The following is a 24,414-nucleotide window of genomic DNA, read 5'->3' on the forward strand; positions in this document are numbered from 1 at the left end:
AGAAACTAGAAATAGGCAAGAATCAGATGCATGCATTAAGAGACAAAGACAGCAATACCATTGCTAATATGAATGAGATAGTTCAAGTGACTGAGGAGTTCTATAGAGATTTATACAGTACCACTGGCGCCCACGACGTTAATGGAAGAGGGGATAGTCTAGAGGAATTTGACATCCCCCAAGTAACGCCGGAAGAAGTAAAGAAAGCCTTGGGAGCTATGCAAACGGGAAAGGCAGCTGGTGAGAAAGCGTTTGATTCAATCTAAACCTCAGCAGTCATGGAGGCATTGCGGAATCAGGGTGTAGACGAGCCGTATGCAAAAATACTGAAAGATATCTGTAGCGGTTCCACAGCCACCATAGTTCTCCATAAAGAAAGCAACAAAATCCCAATAAAGAAAGGCGTCAGGCAGGAAGATACGGTTTCTCCAATGGTGTTCACAGCGCGTTTGCAGGAGGTATTCAGAGATTGGGATTGGGAAGAATCGGGGATAAGAGTTAATGGAGAATACCTTAGTAACTTGCGATTCGCTGATGATATTGCCTTGCTTAGTAACTCAGGGGACCAATTTCAATGCATGCTCACTGACCTGGCGAGGCAAAGCAGAAGGGTGGGTGTAAGAATTAATCTGCAGAAAATTAAAGTAATGTTTAACAGTCTCGGAAGAGAACAGCAGTTTACGATAGGTAGCGAGGCACTGGAAGTGGTACGGGAATACATCTACTTAGGGCAGGTAGTGACCACGGATCCGGATCATGAGACTGAAACAATCAGAAGAATAAGAATGGGCTGGGGTGCGTTTGGCAGGCATTCTCAGATCATGTACAGCAGGTTGCCATTATCCCTCAAGAGAAAAGTGTATAACTGCTGTGTCTTACCAGTACTCACATACGGGGCAGAAACCTGGAGGCTTACGAAAAGGGTGGTACTTAAATTGAGGACGACGCAACGAGCTATGCAAAGAAGAATGATGGGTGTAACGTTAAGGGATAAGAAAAGAGCAGATTGGGTGAGGGAACAAACGTGAGTTAATGACATCTTAGTTGAAATCAAGAAAAAGAAATGGGCGCGGGCAGGACATGTAAGGAGGAATGAAGATAACGGATGGTCATTAAGGGTTACTGACTGGATTCCAAGAGAAGGGAAGCGTAGCAAGGGGCGGCAGAAAGTTAGGTGGGCAGATGAGATTAAGAAGTTTGTAGGGACAACATGGCCACAATTAGCACTTGACCAAGGTAGTTAGAGAAGCATGGGAGAGGCCTTTGCCCTGCAGTGGGCGTAGCCAGGCTGATGATGATGATGAGACGCGACGGAACGCGCACATTGTCGAACGACCGATGTTGTCATAGATCCCTACGAATTTATTAAAAGGACTTCCGGTATCTTTAAAGCACCAGCCCTGTTAAAGAAAGGCCCATCTGCCCCATGTCATAAGCCTACACAATGGCATGAGTTTCTATGACAACATAAAGATGTTCATGGAGAGATCTACGAGGTTATATAGTATTATGAATATTCGTCATATAGGAATGTGTTTTTCTTTATTAGGGTGATATGTAGTTCTTTTCTTGAAGGGGCCCAGGTATTTAAATGTAATAAATAGTCCCCCCACAAAACCAACTAAGTCCAATGCACAAAAACATAAGCTCAAGCCATGGTGAAAGCAAACTCCAAATATCGAGCGAATTGCGTATAAAGAATTTCGAGACGTGCTCAAAGGGGGTAAGCGGATTCAGTGAGTGTTTTGGAATTGAAAGAAAGGGCGTAAAAAATACGGAACTGAATTTCACGTTGTGTCCCCTTTCCGATTGTTATTCTTTCTTTTGTACTCTCTTCAAGTCACGTTGATCCCTTTTCGATGTTCAGGAAACGCCGGAGAAATTCGGAAACGAGCCGATAGGGAGCCATCGATTCACATACAGCTGCACAGTTCTAGAAAGAGGAAACCATTTCTTCGGAGAGCAGAAGGAGTGGTGTGCCTGTTGAAACGAGGCATAGAAATAGGAATATAAGAGCACGTTATTAGCAGAACCGCAGCTGGCTGACCTCAGCATTCGTCGTGGCGCTCTCCAATATTTTCTGCGCGTCTAACGTAACAGCCGGGATTTCTGACGGGTTTGAAATTGTACTACAGAGAGACTTCAAAAAGAAAGCTTGTGAAAATTTAGAAGTCGCAAGCCATCCGTGAAGTTTGAAGGCTAAAAAAAAGCAAGATAGAAAGAAAAAGAAAAGAAAAGAAATGATCGATGCAGACATGGGAGGAGAGCAAAGAAATGAAGCAAGGTACGCAATAACCTTAGTCCAAAACATGAAGAGCCTCCAATAGAATTTGTCCAATGGAAGATTTATATGAAAAAATTTGTTTCTTCTTTTTAAATCTCTATGTTTCGGGTGGCGTTAGGCGATCCAACCGCAGCTAGGTTCCAGCGAGACGTCATATATGAGGTATCCCGATAAAATACGCAAAAATGACACCGAAAGCATGCATGGCTACATTACTATAAAAATCCAGAAGAACAATTTAGAAGGGCGCAGCAGTTTGAGGCCCTAGTAATCTCTGCCACTGCCTAAATCGTGTGACACTTGGGTGACATTCAGAATCACGCATTTTAGTCACACACTGCATCTCGAGTCAATGTAGGCATGGTACGCCTGCATTCTCTAGAGGCATGAAAATGTTCGCTTAACTTTTGCTGTATCGCCTGCCAAATCTTTCTGTCGTTATGTTTTACTGCGGGCTATTTGTTTTTTTTTTATCGAATCCATAAATGGCGCATGGACTTTGGGTGTAACCACAATAAAGAGGGGGAAAGGGTGTGACTGCGTTGCGAAGTCTCCCAAGAACGACTATGTTGGTGCGTGGTGCGTGTAAGAATGCAAGAAAATGATATAAAAATGAAGAATGTAGCAGGTAGCAGTACTTTCCCTTTCCCTGTCGTCCTTCACGCCGTCCATCCTTTAACTCGGCGACCGCGATTGGCCCTCCATGCATACTTCCTTTCCCCAATCTATCGCTTCCTTTTCTTCCTCGTAGATAGCAGGAGCGGAACAAGTGCGGCGAACTCGCTCTGCCGTTCCTCGTTGGAATCGGGTCACTCATGAAAAATGCAGTGGGCACGCGTGGCTTTCCTTCGCTGCCTCCACGTGGTGTGCACTCAGAAACTTTCTCAGCCGCTTTTCCTGCGCCATGAGGTCACGCCTTCTAGTCCTTGTTATGATAGCGCGGTACACCCAGAGGGAAAGTTGCAGGCAGCAAGACGGCGAAATAGACATCGCGAGTCCGAACAGCATCTCATCATTCTGTGCCCATCCAGACGGTAGCTGGGGCTTCCATCCCGCACTTTATGGTCGTAAGCAGGAATTGGCTGAGGCAGAACAGCCAGCGAACGAACGCACCACTCGCAAGTCCAAGTTTTCCGAGTGGTAACTGTGGTCTAGCTGCGTTCCCGGATGCTGAAGAATAAAGAATAAGTAACGCAAGTTAGAGATTTGCGTCGAGTGTTCAAGAAAGAGTGAAGCCAGCACGGGTGTTTCGTACAGTCTAGAAGCGATAACGTGGTGTATTAAAATTGTAAAAGGCAAACTTGCCAACAGCTTCACATTCCTGCTTCATCCGTCTTCTCGTACCTCTTCGTCCAGACGGGCACTTCCGACATCTGCGAGCTGCAGCACCATAACATTGTTGCTTGCTGTACTGAAATTGAGACTTCCGTGCGAAGCAGGGTTTTTCATGGAGCTAACAGGCTATTTATATCGAATGATAACGGCGGCGCGACACGTCATTTCAATCAGCCTTGTTGTCAGTGCCGTCTTGCGCCGTCTATTTACTATCCCACGTAAACATCCACAACCAAAATAAAACAGCGCAGCTTGAGGCAACAAGAAAACCGAAAGGCGAGCAGGGGCAGAACTTATGCTTGTCTTCTCTTCAGATATTGTCCTTGTGTCAAGTGGCGCTTTTACGTTTAGGCCCACGCAAGACCGACTAGCCCGGTTCTTTATTCATGACAGCTAGTGACCCTACACCGATGACTTCTTCTCAACGCTGTGGTAACGAACACCTTATGGAAAGGGAACGAATTTATTCTCGCAGTCAAACCGACAGAATTTCTCAGACTTCACTGCCGCTTCGAGGCAGTTGATATCCTACGCTTTATTATTATTATTATTATTATTATTATTATTATTATTATTATTATTATTATTATTATTATTATTATTATTATTATTATTATTATTATTATTATTTCGCATTGAAGCGAAAGCTTTTGACGTTCCGTTTTTACCTCCAGGATATCGGCTTGCTAGACCGGCTCTAGGAAATGTTACCTTGCTGTCCAAAGACTGAACCTTCGGTCTTGCCTTAAATAGTACAGATCAGTAAACGAGTTGTCTGTTTTGTTTCTCGTTTCAATCTCAAGCTGCAAATTCAGGTTTCATTCTTCCATCTCTCCTCCGGTGAATACTACGCTCGTTGTTGTTGTTGGGGTAAAAAAGGCGTAAAAGGCAGACATTCAAAATGAATCATTAATCTCGTCCTTCTTGCACCCATACTTTCCCTCATTTATTCTATATTCCGCCCTCTCTATACGAGAGCATGCCCGTACCTCGTTCCCTTTCTTTATTCGGTGCAGCATGGTGTACTCGTTTTCACGCTACCAAAAGCTCCGTCTGTCAACAAAGGAGATTGCTCGCTCTATTCTCGAGTGGATTACCATTTATGTATTTAGTTACAGACTAGTGCATGCTAATATGTTCGCATATTACAGTGCCTAAAAACGATTGCACTCGGTAACAATATAAGCAGCTATGCCGTGTACAAAAATGAAAAAAAAAGCAAAATAGTATCGTTGAAAATTGCTGCCCTGTCTAAACAGAACGGCAGCTCTAAAATTTATCAGAAAGCTTGCGTATAATTGGAGCACTTGCGTACAAAGTTCTTCTCTACTTCTGTTTTCAATTATTTTTGTTTTCTTTACGAAAACATAGGAACAATGATTGTAGTGGTAGAACACGTCAACGTCAGGCGCATGTTATCCGGAAGGTAGTTGCTCTTTTTTTGTCGTCCGTAGCGGTGACAAGGTTAGCTGTTTGCGTGGTTGCGTTCATTGTTAGGGCCCTCGACCTAAGAAGAAAAAATTAAGTTTTGCATATTTAACGCCTGATGGAGTCGAATAGCATGGTTTAAAAAGAGGCGGTTCCCCTCAGGCAATGGGGTGGACAACTCATAGAGCAAGACTAATGCGTCAGCCAAAAAGCGCCAGCGTCTGTGTGCAGCATCGGACGTTCATTGGGTCGCTGTATCCTGCGACCAAGTGGAGGCACCCGATCGTGAAATTATAAACGAAGAAAAAAACTCGTAAAGAAAGAAAGCAGAACCAGAGAAACCTGATACTATTCACATTATTTGTGCCAGCTGACTAGGAACATATCATGCAGAACACGTGCATGGAGCCCCATATATTAGCTCCGGAATATTGAAAGAGACATTAATTTCAGCTGAGCGTATTGCTGTGCGCTGCATCTTACTTAAAATAGTGATGGTTTGCATGATGTCCGTTTTCAGAATAACACTGTGCTATATACTAAAAAAAAGGGTAAGGGTACTTACACAGGCTATAACGTCTTCTGCAATGTTGGCGGAAATGAAAATAACATGACTTAAAGTGGTAAGATCGAGCCTGCTATTCGCGATTGAAGTACGAATTACAATTTTAAATCACCGCAGAAAGTTGCAAAAGACGGTTAGTGGCGCCAACTGGTGGTGAAGTATTGGTACTTTGGATGTAGTATATAAGGTGAATGTATGTAAGTTGTCTGTTATTCAGCACGGCATACTTATTGTTCAAAACTTCAATTATTATAATATTAGGTACTTACATTACATTATATGTTTCGGAAATCAAAAGTGCATGAGTGGCTACGATCGCAACAGCGTATCACGTGTAAAAGCGTCGTTTCGCTTTCGATAATAAGACTTGACTTAGCTAAAAAAAAGTCCTTGACTTGTGAGTTACCAAGCAGTTGGACATGGAATTACCAAAGCAAGTAGCTATTTTTGTAGGAAGGATTTAACGAGTGAGTAAAAATTCATCGACATGTCCACTCTGTGAAGAAATACGACCAGAGAAGCTTATGGTGAAGTTATATACAGGGTGGTTCAGCGAACACTTTCAAAATTCTTTAAAAGTTGCCTGTGACCGATATCACGATTGTATTTATGAGCTGGTCTACTCGAAGCGGCGGACAGTACTTGCACGAAAAATTGAGATGCAAGATCGACTAATTAACAAAAATGCACCAATTAAGTTTAACTAATTACATTATGGTGCGTATTGCAATTTACAAATTGTAGCCGTGGAGTTCGTAAGACGGATCCACTTGGAACGAATTTTCAAGATGACACCAGTTTCAAGATATCAATCCCGACCTTCGCGGAGAAATGCACTGGCGTTGCAGTTAGTATGGTAACAAAACGTCGTTTCATGCACCTAAGCTCACAAGTAACTGGAACGCCAATGGATTTCCCCGCAAAGTTTGGCAATTTACATCTCGAAACTGGTGTCATCCCGAGAATTCGTCCCAAGTGGATCCGCCTTGCGAAGTCTACTGCTAGAATTTGTAAATTGCAATATTGGTCATAAGATAATCAGCTAAAAAGTTCATTAGTGAATTCTTGTTAACTAGTCGATTTTGCATCTCAATGTTTTGTGCAAGTGGTGTCCACCGCTTCGCGTAGACCGGCTCATAAACTAGAACTGAGCCCTCTGCCAGAGGCAACCTTTGAAAAATTTTGAAAGTGTTCGCTGGAACACCCTGTATATGTATGACTACACGCTATATGCATTTAAAGCCCGCGCCTCGCCAGGGCTGCGCTGCCGCCGCCGGCGCTCACGTTCCCGGTTCTGCTCGCGTGCCCGCTCCTCCCTGGAACGCTGCGGATCGTCGGCGGGTAGGGGATTGCTACGACGTGCCTTAGCGGCGTCCAGCTGCCGGCGCTAGCATTCCAGGTTCTAGCTCACGCCGCCGTTCTTGACGGGTACGCTGTGGGTCTTCGTCGGTCGGCACACACGATGGGCCATTGACGGACGCGCGATCGGACTTTGCGGCTTCCGGCCACCGGCGCGCCCGTTCTCGCAGTTGCTTCCGTCGCCGTTCTAGAAGGACACGGTGCTCCTCTTCCGTGCGCACGCAACGCGTTCGTCCCATGGAAGCGCTCAAGAACAACTGCCAATAAGGCCGCCAGGCGACACATTACATATAGACGAATACACATTGGACGATGCTTACGTCTACGTTGATCACGGCCTTTGCAAGGAAACGGCTGCTATGGCGGCGCGCCCCGTAGCGCCGCGCCGAGAACGATGGGTCATAATTTACTCGACTTGACGCTTGCGACGAGCGCACTGGGAGGACCAATGGGCCATCCATCATAGGTTTTGACACTTATGCTAATGAACCTACAAGACTAGACTCTCTTCTACACTAACTCTAGAGACGAAAATTTTTCTTTGGCGACGCGACGGTGTACACGCATGGACGCAGAAGTTTTGCCGGATTAGCCATATACAACTTCGCTGTAAAAGTGAATCACAAGAACATTGGCTTGATAAACCAATTAATATTTTCCTACAGCTACTTCCTCACATGTCTAATTACCACCAATGCCAGCGTATTATCATTATCGCGCTCACCTATCACTGTTTCCAGCATGTTTCCAATAAACGACTACATCCTCACTGAAAATTTAAAAAAAATCTTTGATAAAAAAATGTTCCATTGTATTTTTTCGTGTTATCGCTGTGTAATTGGACACTCTAGTTAATAAACTTTCCGTTGCACTATCAAATATGGGCACCAAAAATTGGTATAAGTCCTTTTAACCATTTCAAGAAGAGTGTTACTGTTACGTTCTACCGGCCAAAGGCCGGCAGCTACGCGATGAAATCCAGGCTGATTCGCAGAGCAAAAAGACGACGCTTTATTTCCAGCTCGGAAATATATATAGAAGAGAAAAGAGAGAAAGAAGGAAAGAGGGAACATAGATGCATGCGCGGAGATGCGCACGTGTCTCCGAATAGGTTATCTGCAGCAGTTACACACAAACAATAAACAAAACTTTTATTTTTTGTGATATTTCAATTTTGTGAAAGAGTTTGTTTGATTACGACTCAGATCTGTATATATAGTTACGTCAGAACGGACCAGCTAATCGGTTTGCTTCAGTTGCGGGAAACTCGTATCCCTGCGTGCCGTGGGGACGTGGTGACGACACACTCCGTGAAGTACTGGAATAACCATATATTGTTTCAACATTGTTTACCTGATGCAGTGAGCTGCCATTACGCACCGAAGTACATGCACAATTTACCATGTAATGTTATTCATATTTACGCGTATTCCTTTTTTCTTTAGATAATGCGGAAATCTCAGAACCTGTGTGATGCTTCTAATTCAGTTCAAGTGGATGTGCCTTGCAACCTCACCGACTATAATTATAAATAACAATATGGGCCGTAAATTTTGAATGGATAATGTAAATCATGAATTTTGTTAATTTTGTAAATTAGTCGAATACGTATTTCAACTCAGTAGTAGGTGTTGCTGGGCTAGTCGGTAAATGCTGATCTATTTCAGACCGAAAAATAATACCCACTTACCGCGAAATGAAACTAAAAGTGGCCTAAAGGCAGAGCGCGCACCTGGTGCCCCCCCCCCCCCTTTTTTTTTTATTTCGATCTTGCGCTAAGTGGCCATACCTCTTGGGGTATGAAATTGTTTAGTATTCATTTCAATTTCCCATCGAGTAATGTCCGCCGCTCCGAGAAATCCAACCGCAGGGGACATTTGAAAATTTTGTATGGCCTAGAAAAAAACTCCGTATATTACCTGGCATTTAATACAAGCATAACGAAATCTGATAGACACTAGTCCTTTGTTTAAAAAATCTCGCTCAAGCTTCGACCTATGCCTGCCTCTGAGTCTGAATGAATCTGAATGAGTAGATTCATTATTGACTTTGCCGATATATGCATGAACCTAGCTATCACTGTTTTTGAACTATTTTCGAGCACTCAGAATTACGATGTTGGCGGTGGTCTGGCAGCCGATACTGCCAAATGCCCGAAAGGAATAGTCCTTCGCACCAACCCTATCTATGCCTGCATAGGTACAGTGTTGTCGCAATGTTCACAGAAGTAAGGCCCAAGGTCATCATGTGGTCATCGCGAGGACATCAGTGCTTGACTGACATATACCTATAGGGACATATACTAGCAATTACAGTGTCGCAGCCAATGCAGTAACTACGCAATAGCATGACAAAGTAATATCGCTTATTTCATCATTACTGCGAAGCTCGCCCTTTATTAGTGGTTGTTGTTTACAGTCTCTTTAATACGTGCTATAACAAAATACGTTATCCGAGGAGATATAACGTCAAATAAAATAAATAGGAAAAGAATAAATATTGCCATACTGTCGCCTAAATATTTTTGACGAATATCTACAATAGCGAAGGCATTCGAAAACAATTATTGTTAGACAAATGCACCTGGTAAGCAGTAATCTTTTACTTGAAGAAACACTTCAGATGCATACGTTGTCTCGCGTTCTGCGGCTAAAGGCAGAAGAGTGTCTAACAAAGGCCGTAGCCCCCAAAATTATCTCAATAGCTGCATTAAAACTACAAGACCTCACATTTCACAATATACACAGATATTCCACTTCGGAATATGGGTTCAAACTGACATCTGAACAGTTTAGCAGCGCTAGGTTGTGCGCTTTTTTAAGTTAAACGCAGAGTTCGGACGCTCTTGCGGGGATGAGCGGGTTTCTAATCCTAGCTGCATCAGAGGTTGCGGTGTCCCGGAGCCCAGGCTCAGATCGCGGGACGGCCCAATTAGGCGCCACGTGGGTGCGCGACTTTGCGGAGCTGCCAGTGCACTTTGGTGAAAGAGAGAACAGACAGGCGCAGTCTAGCGGGCAGCGAAGTTTTAATTAAAGCGCGTTTACTCGCCGCAAGCTTAACCAGCGTTACAGGATGTGGTCAATTACTGAGCGCTATAGCAGAGCTTACAACTTACCCGCTGGCAGGTCTAGCTACAAAGCACGATTAAGGTGAACACAAGGAGCCTACGTATAAAGTCTTGCTGACTATTCCGGCCTGGTTTTAGAGTTTCTCAGTAATGGTACCGATGTACTTCCACAGCCTAGGCATTTGGTGAAATCATCACTATGGCCATGTTTTTCACATCTGTTTGTCGAAATAGTTTCAATACAAGTTTTATGCAGGCTTACATGGGTCATAGTTAACTTACGGGCCACGGTGGCGTTAACTATGGACCACAGTGAGCGGTGGAAATAACTCGGGCTCCTACAGCAATGGTGGTAGTACAAAAATATAGCTGCCATTTCAACGCACTCCAGGCTGAATTTTGCCGTGGAAAGTCTTGACAGCTGCACAGCAGGCTGGCTTGGCAGTATGGTTTGGGATGACATGAATCGCACTTCATATTAAACAACTTCCGGCTAAAACGTTCCGTGATGCATGCTCCAAGTATAACTCGTACATCTCAGTTGTCCGCCAGCTCTCCTTACTCTTTCTTTCTCCTCGCATACATTTCATCTAAATAATTTCCGAAATGAATTTATTGAGTCACGATGGTTTCGCAAACGTCACGCGAGCATAGTGGCATATAAAATAAACACTCACAATTCATATTCGCAATGCCTATCGTAATTCATGCAGCCGTCGTTAAACATTTGAAGGGAGTAGAGGAGTATGTATACAGGGTGTCCCAGTACTTTAGCCAGAGTTTAAAGATGTGTGAATGCCATGTAGCTGAAAAGAACCAAGGTAATATTGTTCGCCATCACTTGGAGATACTCAAATTATTGATTTCGTTCCGCCTAATTAGGTAATTAGTAGATGGCATGCTTTGGCGGGCTGACAAAATATTTGACTGTATGTTTTATGTTCTAATAAAGAAAGAAAGAAAGAAAGAAAGAAAGAAAGAAAGAAAGAAAGAAAGAAAGAAAGAAAGAAAGAAAGAAAGAAAGAAAGAAAGAAAGAAAGAAAGTCCTAATTGATTGTGCAGCTTCCGAAATATTATAATTACATGAAAAATGTTCGATAGAAAAAGTGTAGAGAAACATGAAAAAAAGCTTCAACAGCTCCGCTGTTAAAACTCCCCATACAGCTTTATGTTGCTCTATACGTGCTATATAAGAGTGTTTTTCCGGTCATGAAAGAAGCCCGCGCATGCACGCAAAGTGCTTCGAGCGGCCAGTCGGGCGACAATATGCGACCGAGAAGCGCACGGAGGAGAGATTCGGATGGGGTTGGAAACGCCAAACACAGGAAATGCGCAGTGTTGGCCTGGGCATACAAAGCAGCCGGGCTAAGCACAAAACAAGTACTAAGTGTGTGTTTATGTCTCTCGCCTTTCCCGCGTTAAGCGCTTTTCTCCGTAAATCTACTATAGGGGCTAATCTGCTACTGCAATCAGTCAGCTAGAATGCTGAGGAGAACGTAAGCCTTTTGATGGTTTGGTGCAAAATTGCTGGAAAAGCTCATTGAATTACTTTTGTGGTTACAGGTTTATAGTATGCTGCGATCTTTCCTATATTTATTTTGCATAGTTATGTGCTTTAGGCTTACAACTTAAACATTTTATTACTTATGGTCGAGCAGATAAAAATCTTTTTTTCTATATTACATGTGTCGCTAAGTCTCGATGGTAAATTGCAGATAAGGCTTGATAAGTATAACTGACTATGTAGGGTAATAGTTTTATCCTCGAAGCAGTGTTTCTTTCCCTCTTTACAAGGTCTTGTAGAGCATGATGTTGTAGAAATTATAGGCTAAATGAGACTACCCCTGTCACACGAGAAAGTTTAATGCGATTTGCATTTAATGGCATTTGCATTAGCTGTCGTTACTACGCTGTCACATGGGTACTATAATGCCATTAAACAAAAATGACTTGTGCAAACGAACGAGTTTGCTGAACTCATTCGTCGCGTTTCTGTCGCGAATGAGTACTCTCGCTGAAGAGCGGCCGCGAACAAATTTTATATTAAAAGATAAAGTTATCTATTTATTTATTTACCCTCAGGGTCTTTCGGCATTAGATGTGGGAGTGCGTTATACAAGAAATCGGGAGGAACTATATTACGAGCTAATTATACAATGTTACAACACTGTTATACAATGCTAGTTACACAATGTTAGCTGAAAGTATGATAGACACAGTAATAGAACATGGCATATATAAGTAACATTAAAAAGAATGCAAGCAACAGTACTTCGTACAAATGGTTGGTATTATTATTTTATTTATTTATTCATACTGTCGATCCCATCAGGGATCATAACAGCAAGGGCATACATAGTTATCTTGCAGTGTAACAATAATAGTTAGCGCAATAATAAGGTTAGACATATTAAACATGCAGTTAGCAGAGGCAGACAATGTAGTAGGCATAAAAGTAACGTTATACTCTGTAATAATGTTGATAAAAAAAGCAACAGGTAATCAAAGCCAGAAAATATACAAAGGTGAACAAAATGGCATGCATAAATTACACAATACATAGCATTAAATTTAAGAGTAACAAGGGGTAATGAGGTAGTCTGTCAAACATCAATGGTGGTAAGCAATAATTACAACAAGAAGGAAGTAAACAATTTGCATAAATCAACAATAGTACTCAGTAATGGCAAGTAATACAAGTTATAAAAGTGAGGTATACACAAGAGGTAGTAATCCATAAGATACGGTTAAGGTGTCGTTAAAGAAATTGTGATTATGTACACAATCTAATGAAATAAAATGGCACAAAAATAGATGGTGACACAAGTACATCATAATTGCGAAACGCGCAATTCATTTTCGGCTAATGTCAAAAAAGTAGTTAACGATGGGCTGTCTGTAATATTAGGGTCCAGCTTGTTCCATTCACGTGTCATTAAAGGGAAAAAAGAATGCTTATGGCTTTCCGTATGAAATGGGTGTTCGATTAATGATAGTGAATGTTTATGTCGGGTGAGTCGTATTTGTGCTAAAGATATGTATTTGGAACTGTCTATTTTCAATTCATTATGAATAAGTTGATACATAAATTTTAATCGTGCAAGCTTGGCTCGTTTTTGTAAGGTCAGTATACCGGCCTGTTTTAGCAACTCTGTGGGTGAGTCTGTTAACCTATGTTTGTTGTAAATATATCTGAGTGCCTTCCTTTGAATTGCTTCTAGTTTGTTAATAAGTTCTTTGGTGAAAGGAAACCAAACAACGTTAGCATACTCTAATACAGATCTGACATATGTGTTATATGCTAGTAGTTTTGTGTATGGGGGTGCTAGTGTACACTAACTTCTAACTAATTAAGATGTTTATTGTGAAAATGCAGTGATTAACTGAGGTTACCAGAAAGTAGTACAGCAAGAAAGCGTAATAAAAACTAGTGCTTGATGAAAACAAGCATAACAAAAAACAGGAAAGAGAGAAAACAAAGAAAAGTGTTCATGACAAGGGCAATCAATACTGTCATCATCATGACATGGAACTGGAAAAGTGTGGTTGTATGAGTAAGCTATCAGTCAGTCAGAATAAGAACCGTGTTTCTTGAAAAGTTCTGGCACGCACGATTGGCGATTGTAATAATTCTTTCCCTGTACTTGGAATTTTTATCTTTACTTTCTTTCTGTAACATATTTATTTGAGTTTGGTTGCAACAACCACCAATTTTGCCTTTTTTTCTGGTGAACGGTATAAATCGCCGCATTGTTACAATAAACCTGAGTTGGAACGACAGAGAGCTGAGCTAGTTGGTAAGGATTCAGAATGTTTATAATTCAAAAAAGGGTAAGGCGTGCAGACACAGACACGAGAAGTGGAAAACGCTATTTAATTGGAAGTCAGCCCTCATTCCTCTCTATTGTCGTACTGTTGATACTGCGTTCATGTTACGCGCCCTTGCAACATTTATGTGTGTGTGTGTGTATGAATGTGTGTGTGTCTCTCTGTGTGTGGGTGCGTGTGTGCGTGTGCGTGTGTGTGCGCGTGTGTGCTTGCATAGAATCGGATGTGAAATCCAGGCCTTCCTGTGCAGCCTCATGAATTAATTAACTACAGCGCAACAGAAACACAATGGACAAGAACGAAGTGAACACACAGAGCATTTCGTTCTTGTCCGTTGTCTATCTATTGCGCTGTAGTTAATATGAATACACGCCAACTCGTCCAGTTTTCAGTTCTTACGTCTGATTGATGACCCCGCTTGTGTCCTGGAATATATGCATGGTTATGTATCCTGTATTTTTATTTCTTGGCCATGTGTTTGCAAATCGTGTGTCAGACTTCCGATTTTCTTGGCAATCTTGTGTGATGTTCAGGCCACGACAGTTTCGGGTGAATCTATGAAGGCATGCGGGTTGTTGTAGCTTGCAAATATGCAGGGAAAATACTGCTTTGGTTACTTTCAGTTCATTTTTTCTACTTTTAGGATGTCTTGGAATGGTCCCCACTTGTACGGGATTTAATTTTATGCAGTGGAATATGCTGTTACGCCGCTAATATTGACGTAGTAGTTCTGCGGAAACCCGCAAGGTGGAGAGAAGTAATGAATAAAGGGAAAATCAGACATCCACCCGTTCGTAGGAACTGCTACAAAGGAAACCCATACGGGTTCCTCGAAAGAAAAGCCTCATAGTTGAAGAAAAATTCGTCCCGGACCAGGACGAATTTTTCTTCAACTATGAGGCTTTTCTTTCGAGGAACCCATATGGGTTTCTTTTGTAGCAGTTGCTACGAACGGGTGGATGTCTGATTTTCCCTTTATTCGCCGTCAATATTGCATCAGTGTAATATATGTGCCTGATGTTTATTTGTATCTTCGTGATTAGCAATCTTCTCTCTGTGTTTGGCACTTACATGTAGTCTTCTGGCCTAATTGTTTATCCCCATAATTCATAGTATGGGCCTGTTGTGTTTGAAATTCAGGTGCTCTTGAAGTTGTGTATCTGAAGGGAGAGGTAGTCGTCGTTGCATCTCAAATGCTAGCGGCCGCAGTATCTTTGGATCAGGTTCCGAGCTCTTGAGGCAAAGAAGTTGTGCCGCAGGCCGCAATTCTACTCTGTCTAGGTGCTTTTCCGTTTGCTCTTTCTCGTAGAGGTCTTCAAGCGTGGTAAAGTTGTCAGTACCGATGTCTGTATTCGATGAGTCGTCTTTTTAGCACGCTGCTAGTAATTCATACCGTGCAATACCTTAGACGCAAGTACAGCATCGGCGATTTTCCATAGAATTTTGCGGTAAGTTGCGACTATTGCGGTAAGTTGGACATTGTAAAAGCAGGTGCTCAAGCGTTTCACTGCATATCCTTAAGCCGGAAAAGAACGGCATGCCATAGGTCCCAGCCAATGCAGGTGAGGTGGCCCTTCATTGCCGTACCTGACGTTTTGCATAATCACTATGGCCCTTTTGCGGCGGCTTGAATCCTGCCAGAAATTGGTGTAACATACAATTCCTTATGTAATTTTCTTTCTTTCCTGCACGTCAAGTGGATGAGCATGGAATTTCTTAAACGAGAAAATTGGGAGCCTACTTATTTTGTTTCTCTAAGTGTATAGTGTTTGTTATAGTGCTTGTATAGTCTACATTTATACAAAGACATTCTTTTCCCTTCCATATTTCTTTTTTAGTGCCTCTCCCTTTTCGATGGCGAAAGATATGCCCCGTGCTTTCGGATATCACTTGCCTCTGCGGGTGGATGTTCGGTGAAAATGGCCCGTTCTGTGACGCATGAGAAACTGTTTGCTGCACGACGACACTGCAGCCTGTCGCAGAGCTCCCCGCAAACGCGAGTTTCCCGTCAGAAACAACATTGCTGCTCTTCTACGTTCACCCTACTCGCCAGATTTGGCTCCTACTGGCTTTGCTCTGTTTCATATAAAGATGTTAAGCCCTCTGCTCAAAGGTCACCATTTTGACGTGATTGCTAAAAACAAACACGAATCGCAGAAGTTATTCAACTTATTCCTGAGAGCAGACATCCAGGACATGTTCGAAAAGTGGCAGGAACTCTGGCAGTACTGTGTCGCTATGCAAAGGCGACTATTTCGAAGGTGAAAGTACTGCAACGTACATAAATTATCTTCTACAAAACAGAGTTTGTTTCGCGACTTTTATAATACCGCCGTGTCCTGGTTAGGTTAGTACTAATTTTCACAGTCGAATGCGTCCAGATCTGCATTATTTTAACACCAGTTAAACCAACTTCTGCAATTTCAAACTGAATTGCTTGTTACCTGTTTCAAACGCACATAACATGCAACGACGCTTAGTGTGCAGCGCCCTCTTTAAGCATGTGCGTGCTAGAGCAGAAAAGACCGGGAGGCAGACAGGGAGAAGTATGGCTGAAAAATGGTTCCTGGGGGCCCAGTGTAAAGGTTTCTATTGTCTGAAGTCACGCTATCACGCATACTCATGCGGCTTAGGTGGCGACTGCGCTTGCCTAAGTTGAGCAGTTTTTGGACGCTATCAGGAGAATCCGGTTATTCTAGGGAATCTTTATTTTATCGAGAGATTCATCTAGCCCAAACTCGGAAGGTATAAAAGTTTACCAAAACATTTCATCCCGAATACAAGTTTGAACTTCCAAAGAAGGCGAAATGTTGCGCCAGCTTAATGTTATTTAGCGAGCGGCCGGCCAAGTAGGGAGGAGTATTTATGGAAAGAAAAACTAATATGAGTTCAAGATCTCAAAAAGTGATCGTAACAATAAGTACGGAATTAGAACAGTATGCGAACCTCAAAGAAAGCCGGTTCATACGGAGGTTGACATTTGGCTCACACTATCCAGAGGTTTATATCGCCTGCCATATGTCATTTTAAAGCAGACATATAGGAGGAGTCTCCTGAGGAGTATAGAAGGACGCTGAATGTTCCTTGCAACATTCGAAAATAGTTGCCAAAACTTGAGAGCTCTGGGGCAGTGTGTGGGCATCGAGCGTGAAATGGAGTTGTCTAATCTTTGATAAGTTGCACCAGACATGCCCCAGGTATCGTCTTCATTGCCGCCCACTGCTCGTGAGTCATCTACGAACAACGACGATCCCACGTAGCCACTGCATTCCGCACATTTCGAGCAGCTGCCATGTTAATGCTTATAGCATTATTTGCATTGTCGGGCCACTTTTCCGGCTAACTATACTACCAAAAATACAGGCTGGACCCTAAAGTTGTGCAGACTGAAAATGTGGGCCTAACCTCGTTCATGGCGCGGTTCAATAATATATATATATATATATATATATATATATATATATATATATATATATATATATATATATATATATATATATATATATATATATATATATATATATATAATGATAAGAGCATCCTACAATGTATCCGCTGCGTGTGCTAAATCGAACCCGCGTTAACTTCTCAAGCACAGCAGCCAGACTCTTCAGGGCGCTGCACCACGAATGCTCGCAAGGAGAGAGCGAAAAATGCTCACTGTTTGTACGCACTTCCACGCCACGCATCTCAGAGGCCACGCTCGAATGTCTCGGGCGCGCCGCTAAAAACTTAATTATGAGGTTTTACGTGCCAAACCCACGATCTTATTATGAGGCACGCCCTAGTGGGGGACTCCGGAAATTCGGACTTGGACCACCTGGGGCTCTTTAACGTGCACTCAAATCTATGCACACCGGTGTTTTCGCATTTCGCGCCCATCGAAATGCCGGGAATGCCGGAAATGCCGTCGAAGGGGCCGGGACTCGATCCCGCAGCCTCGTGCTTAGCAGCCCAACCCCATAGCGACTAAGCAATCATGGCGGGTTGGGCGCATCGCTACGTGGTTCGGCGCGTCCTGAGGGTAACGCGAGAGAGGAGCCTCGTTGCAGTGCACGACTCATGCATGAGCCATTTCGGATATTCGCACAGCTGGATTGTCATCGTAGACGAGCTGTGTCCGATTTCTTTGGTTAATATGTGTGTAGAATTATAGAAGGCTATTATCTAAGACCGATCATTCTGCGTTTTTAACTAATTTTTTTTTATATCTCTTTGTATTCTGTATGACAGGCGCGCAAGCGAAACGACAATTGCTTTGCGATATAGTACAACAACGAAAACGTGCAGTGTAGGGCATGAAAGAAATTTTAAACAATAATAAATTTAAAGTTATCAGTAACCTAATGTTTCATTTTTTTAGAAAGGGCGAGAAAGAAATGGAGGAATTGTTCGATACAGTTGGGACAGTTCGCTTTAGCACCATTAGCTAAGAGACCTAGTATTCGGTCTGAATACCTGGGAGCGCCTGCGATCGTGACTCCGTGGTAGCGATACGACTCGTGGAGAATCATAAAGCAGGTTCACTCCGGATTAGCCCCCTCGGCCTTTTTCACTTGCAGCCTCTCTCCGCAAGCCGTCGTTAACTGTCGTTGCGATAGCTATATCGGATCACCCAAAAGCATTTCTTTCTGGTTACCGCCGCCGTCTTTTCTGCCATTTGCGAAAGGACTTGTGTGCAGTGACCTCATTAATCTGATACCGATGTGCAGCGGGCCTATTGGCCAAAGAGAAGGGACGAAAGTAACGATCAATTACCAAGAAGCGAGAAGTAAAGGCATCCGCGCGGCGAAAGCTGCGAAGAGCGTTGAAGCGGAAACGAGAGAAGGGAATCGACGCAGCGCGTGCGCGAAGACTTTCGTCGGGCCAATATCTCGACGCTTCAGGACTCTCAATGAAGGCCGTGATTGGCTTCGCTGCGTGGATGTGGAAAGGCAACGTGACGGGCCTCTTTTGCACGCTGATCGACGAACGAAGCAATCGCGCGACAATGACGGCGCTGCTCGCTTTCGGCAATCTGAGCGTCTGGAGTGCGGAGTCTGCGTGCAGTTTAGCTGCCGGAACTGCGAGGATCATCAGGCCAAAAACGTTTTGACATCTCGGGATAGAAGCATCCGTGTGTGTGCGTGTAATCAATAAAACCTTTTATTATATCAGGTACCGCTCCGTTGCAGCTACAGTGGCTGAAAAAGCCGACATTACTCGCACAGAAAATGACAATGTTCAATTAGATAATTTGCCAAGTTTCACTTATTACATTTTTAATAATTACTTAGGGGCCAACGTTGTTACAGGGAAGTTGAATTCTGGGAATAAGGAGTGAGAAGTGGATAACTCTACAAAAAAAAAAAATGCACCGCGCATTTGATCCAGCATCTGTGAAAGCTTTGTGACGGCTCGACATTAGGTGTGAAGGTTCGGTCCTGTTGGACGTAGCACATGGCCACCGCATGAAGAGCTTTCGCGTGGCAAATGGACTCCTTGAGCGTAAGACCGGCTCTGTCTGTTCTTTGGTGAGAGGGTGAAGCGGGCTCTAAGGAACGAAAAAATAAATAAACAGAAGATGCTAAACGAAACTTAAGGCGACAAGAAACCGTGCGCTCCGTGCAGACGGGGGCGTTATTTCCTTGCGCTTTCCTTTTGAAAGAGCCTAGCAGATAATGAGCAAAGCGCTAGACAAATACGGAGGGCGGCCGAAACTCCAGCGGCTGGAGAAGATCAAAAGGTGATTCCGATCGAGGAAGACGGGGGGGCGCAATATCAAAAAGCGCGCCATCTCTTAGCAAAGCGAAGTCCACTAAAGCGAACACGCGGACGACGGTGGGCGAAACGAAAGATAGACCAAAATAAGAGACACGCGAGCCAAAAGACGTAAAATGGAGCACACAGAGCCGGCCGTGCGGGAACCGCGAACAGAAAGGTGCACGGGCGCTGAGGGGAGGCGTTTAGGAGAAATCGATGAAGCAAAATAACAAAGGCCACGGGGATCTGGCACAGCCTGCGCGGGCAATAAACAGAGCGGCGCGCTCTCCCTCTTTCGATCCCAAGGGCGAAGAGCATCTGTGGTGAAAGGACAAATGTAAAGCGCACGCTCTGTTCTTGCCGGTTCGTGCTCGCAGACCCATGACCACAATTTTACAGAGCCAGGCGTGGACGAAAAACGTCAATTTGTTTCACAGCTTGGGCGCATTGTTCGGAATTGAAGGGAGCACCCCCATGTTTCAACATTCAAGCGCGTGCTGCACGGTTCGTTTCTCTACGATTATTGGAAGTGTTTGGTGAGAATCTCATAGTTCCTTCGCTGAAGTAAACATTCAACCTCTGGTGTGCACACACCGACTCTTCTTTCTGCCTTTGTATCAGTATTTTCTCTTTTCTTTTCACCACGTGTACAGCAGCTAATTGTGCGCTATCATGGGCTAATGACGCTTCATTTCCTCCTACTTCTTTCTTTCTTGGCCTGGTTGCGAGCGCATGGAGGTGAAGATCTTGCATAGCAGTTTCCCTCTGGATGCTTAGCGTTTGCAGTGCTCACGAATCGTAGATCACGTGCGTGTTCTAAGAGCCACGTGTAGCACTCCACGCTCAGGCACATGCTGTAGTGAATGTGATTCGCCTTTGGCACGTTAGGAACATGCAGACGTGTTCAGTGGTCACCAATACTGGTAACCTTTTACATGACATTGTACTCCGAGTACAGCCGATTGCAAAAGTTATCGCAGTGCGGGAATTCCAAAAGAGTAAAATTTTCTCGAGACCTTGCCAAAATAACAAAAAATTGGGAAACAGGGCGACTATATTTAGACGATGCACACATTGATTCGAGGGTGGGTGCTTACCTTTAAAGCGAAGCCCTTGTTGCCTACCCTACCAGATTCCGCGCGACTGCTGCTGCTGCAGTCTGTTGTCTGCAGCTAGGCCGAACTGTATCACGAAAATAAATAAATAAATAAATAAATAAATTGGTTTTAATCAAGTTTTAATTAAGTAATTAATTAATTGATTAGTTAATCACTTAGCTCCTTAATTACTTCATTACTTAATCAAGTTATTAATTACCTACTCATAATTAATTAATTAATTAATTGCTCAATTACTTAATTATTCTGAATGCGCGGTCTAGTGCATAGTACCAATCGGGATCGTATGCATTGCGAAACGAGGTTGCCCGGGGCGTAATGTTTTCCGGTTGAAGTACGTGTACGAGCGTGAAAGTATATCTTCTTCATCGCTGATGTGAGACAAAGGATGTGTGCAGAAGCGTTTTCGCGTTGAGAAAGTAGGCTACGTCGAGCAAACAACTATTCATTGTCTGCAAGATTAAACTAAAACAAACCGCAGCGTGCCCTTGTTCAGCATCAGGGATGTCGCCGTCATATATACATTATTGATGAGGGCTTCAGCCGAAAACTTGCGCTTCCTGCAGTACACCCGCTATACTTTAGTTGTGATTTGTAATCAGTGTGGCTATCTGTAGGCACAGACTTGAGCTTAGAAAGGTGAATATGGTTGATGAGGTCGTGAAGTATTCACAAAGTAATACTTAGCATGGTGGCGTTTTGTTATTATTATTATTATTATTATGAAGATGATAAAAAGTACCAGTTGTCTATCTACAATCGATGCTCGACCGCATATTCAAAGAACAAAGCAGAAAGAATTTCGACAGGGCAATGTTTTGGAAGAACCAAAGTCAGCCAATACGGCGGCGCTAGTTCCTTGTCTTACGATCCACCGACAGCTTCATTTCTCACGCTTGTTTTATTAGGAACTTGAGTTTCAGACCTACCCGGTGTAGTCGTGCGCCAGCATCACACACACTCAATGCCATGCATGAATTGTCCCAATATCTTGGGTGAATGCTCAAAATTATTCGAATTCGCAAGTGATTATTTTCATCTACTAATGAAGTACTTGTTCAGTGGATAGCTCAGTGAATACTCTGTCCGGTCCAGCAATAGAGTGGGCCACATATTCAACGACTACGCCCTATTGCCGCACAACCGTTCTTTTGCCCTCAGTTTCTAGGTATAATGGCAAATGACACCAGAACTTTGGCGAGAAGGAGGAACACGGAACTGAGTTTACGAACAGAATAGTTTACGGTAAGGATGCAATAACGCAGAAAGATACAATAAATTTAGATGCAAATAAAACCACATTGCAACCGCATATTATTGCAAAGAGCGTATAAATATGTTTATCTCTGGAGGTGGATTTTAGAAGTCCGAAGGTATGTATTCATGACTGATTACCTGTAATACTACCCTGTGGGACATGCATGTTCGCTTTGTGTCATCTAATTGATAAGCGTGTGTGCAGAGCGGACTCCACGCAGACTGGCCTAATGGAATTCAGTTTCGACATCGATCTTCATTACCGGAGACCGCAGTGGCTCTTCGCCACTATAACATCGCTACAGTGCCCTTATTGTTCAATATATTGGCTTGACATGACGCCGGAACCGCTGCTACCCATTTGATTAGAGCAGTATCGTCTTCCCGCTCTGGGATTTAAATTTTATTTGCGTCCTTGTTAATGTACGTCCCGAAGTGCGTAGTTTAGTGTTGCCATTTATACATGGGAAATTGCTTCCAGGGATTCACCCTGAGCGCCTGTAAAATCTTTTTATCTCCCTACTCCTTCCACCCATGCAGGGTAGCCATCCGGAACTACCTCTGGTTAACCTTCCTCTCTTCCTATGCATCCTTTCTCTCTTGGTGAGGTACCAAGCAAACCCGAATGATGGGATAAGTTCATAAAAATCTATCTGACACAAATCAACAGGCAGCATAAGTAATACAATTCTTTTTACTCTGACTCACGCTCGCTTCGCTACATCCCGAATATGAAATAACTACATGAGGTGTAGCGCAAACAGGCATGCCGCACGAAAGAGGAGACGAAGACGCAGTGCTTCCTTCAGTCTTTTTAAAAATGTCTGCTCTCTTGAGGAAAGAAATGTCAGGTACTTCCGGGGTGAAAAAGAGACAAGACCGCGGTGGCAGGAACTGAAAAGGGAATGCATATCGTGGATGTTGCGAAAATGAGATTGCGAATCTTCTAGCTCTTCGTGATTGACAGCGTCGCTATTACTTCGTGAGTCTTCAACGATCACATATAGTTTGTCGAGACGCGGTTCAAACGTGAGCGAACTGTCAGAAGAATTGTCCATTAAGCACATCATCAGATTCTGGTGGCATTCGTGATAAAGTGAAGGATGGCACGCTCGTTTACATTAAACTGTGTCAGCGCAGCCACTTGACGTACTGCAGTACGGTCTAAACTTGAGCTTGGCGGTACGGCTCATGCAGAAAGAAACCTTGCAAAAATCTGGACATGAAATCCCTGTCCTCTATTGTCTCGTATCTCGTGCAGTTTTCTCACCATGCAACCATCAAAAGCTGGTTATTTACTTCGACGATAGATGCGATACTTCGATATTCATTGTCATTGTGAAATATTCTTGTTGACTTTCACGTACCTACATTTTAAGCATTCGTTGGAATTCGACTGCGCTACTAAACGCGCAGTCGAATTCCCTCCCCGCTCGTTCTACGCCGGGCGGCCTGGGCGGGCGTGCCACTGGTGCCACTGTGTCTTCGGAAGCCGTCTGCTTGACAGCGCACTGAGGACACAGGCCGCAGTGAATCTTTGTCCGCTCTGCGGTTCACAGTGCGGCTCGCAGAGGTTTCGCGGCTTAGTTAGCGTCGCCGCGAGATGTAGCACGAAGGTAAGTTCGCTCCTTGCTGCTGCCGGGCTTCGTCACTTCAGCGTTTTGAAAGCGAGTTTCCGCGGTCATCCAGTGAGATATGTTCACATTTATGTGTGCGGATGTGACTATCCTTGTTAATTTAATTGATGTACCTATGTTTACAACCATATGTGGTCAATAACTATCATGACTTCGTATACCTGTCCATTAACCTACTATTGCAATCGATGCTGCGCCTTTCGGGCAAAACTGTGACTTTTTTCATTAAAGAGCGCGTCAAAAAAGTTCAGATAGACACCGGGAGACTGGAAAGTGCCTGAAGTAAAAAAAAAAGAAGAAATCGGCAGAAACGCTTGCGACTGCTTACGTGTGGGAATGAGAAAGCCGTATAGTCCCTTTGTAAATTTTTTTTTTAATGCGTCCCATTTCTTGGCGAACATTTGTCACTTTGACAGTATCCATTAATCCACACACACACGCACACACACGCGCGCACACCATTGTCATTGTCCGCGAGAGAGTTGGATTATTTGCGCATGGCATAAAGACTGAACCGCATTTTCCAGATGTCTTGTGTTTTCCTGTTGTATCGGTTTTAGATTGTTTTCATGCCGTCATATACGTAAGTGCATCCTCATGGTTGCTGTCACAGTGTGCACGTGGTTGTTTGGGGGTATAAGTATGACCGATCCCGAAAGTAAAATTTTCGTTGGTGATAGTTAGCGCTTGTCTTCGTCTTCGTATCTTCTTGTGTGCTTGTTTTGTTGCGCTATCATCATCATCATCATCATCATCATCATCATCATCACCATCATCATCATCAGCCTGGTTGC

At 43.5% G+C, this 24,414-nt stretch overlaps 1 long non-coding RNA gene across 8 annotated transcripts in view; it reads left to right on the plus strand.

Annotated features, from left to right (window-relative positions):
- The window catches only part of LOC135903540 (uncharacterized), a 616,847-nt gene that overhangs the window by 535,790 nt on the left and 56,643 nt on the right, over positions 1-24,414 (plus strand). The window lies entirely within an intron of this gene.

This window comes from Dermacentor albipictus, chromosome 1 (assembly GCF_038994185.2).
Source record: "Dermacentor albipictus isolate Rhodes 1998 colony chromosome 1, USDA_Dalb.pri_finalv2, whole genome shotgun sequence".
Taxonomy (NCBI): domain Eukaryota; kingdom Metazoa; phylum Arthropoda; class Arachnida; order Ixodida; family Ixodidae; genus Dermacentor; species Dermacentor albipictus.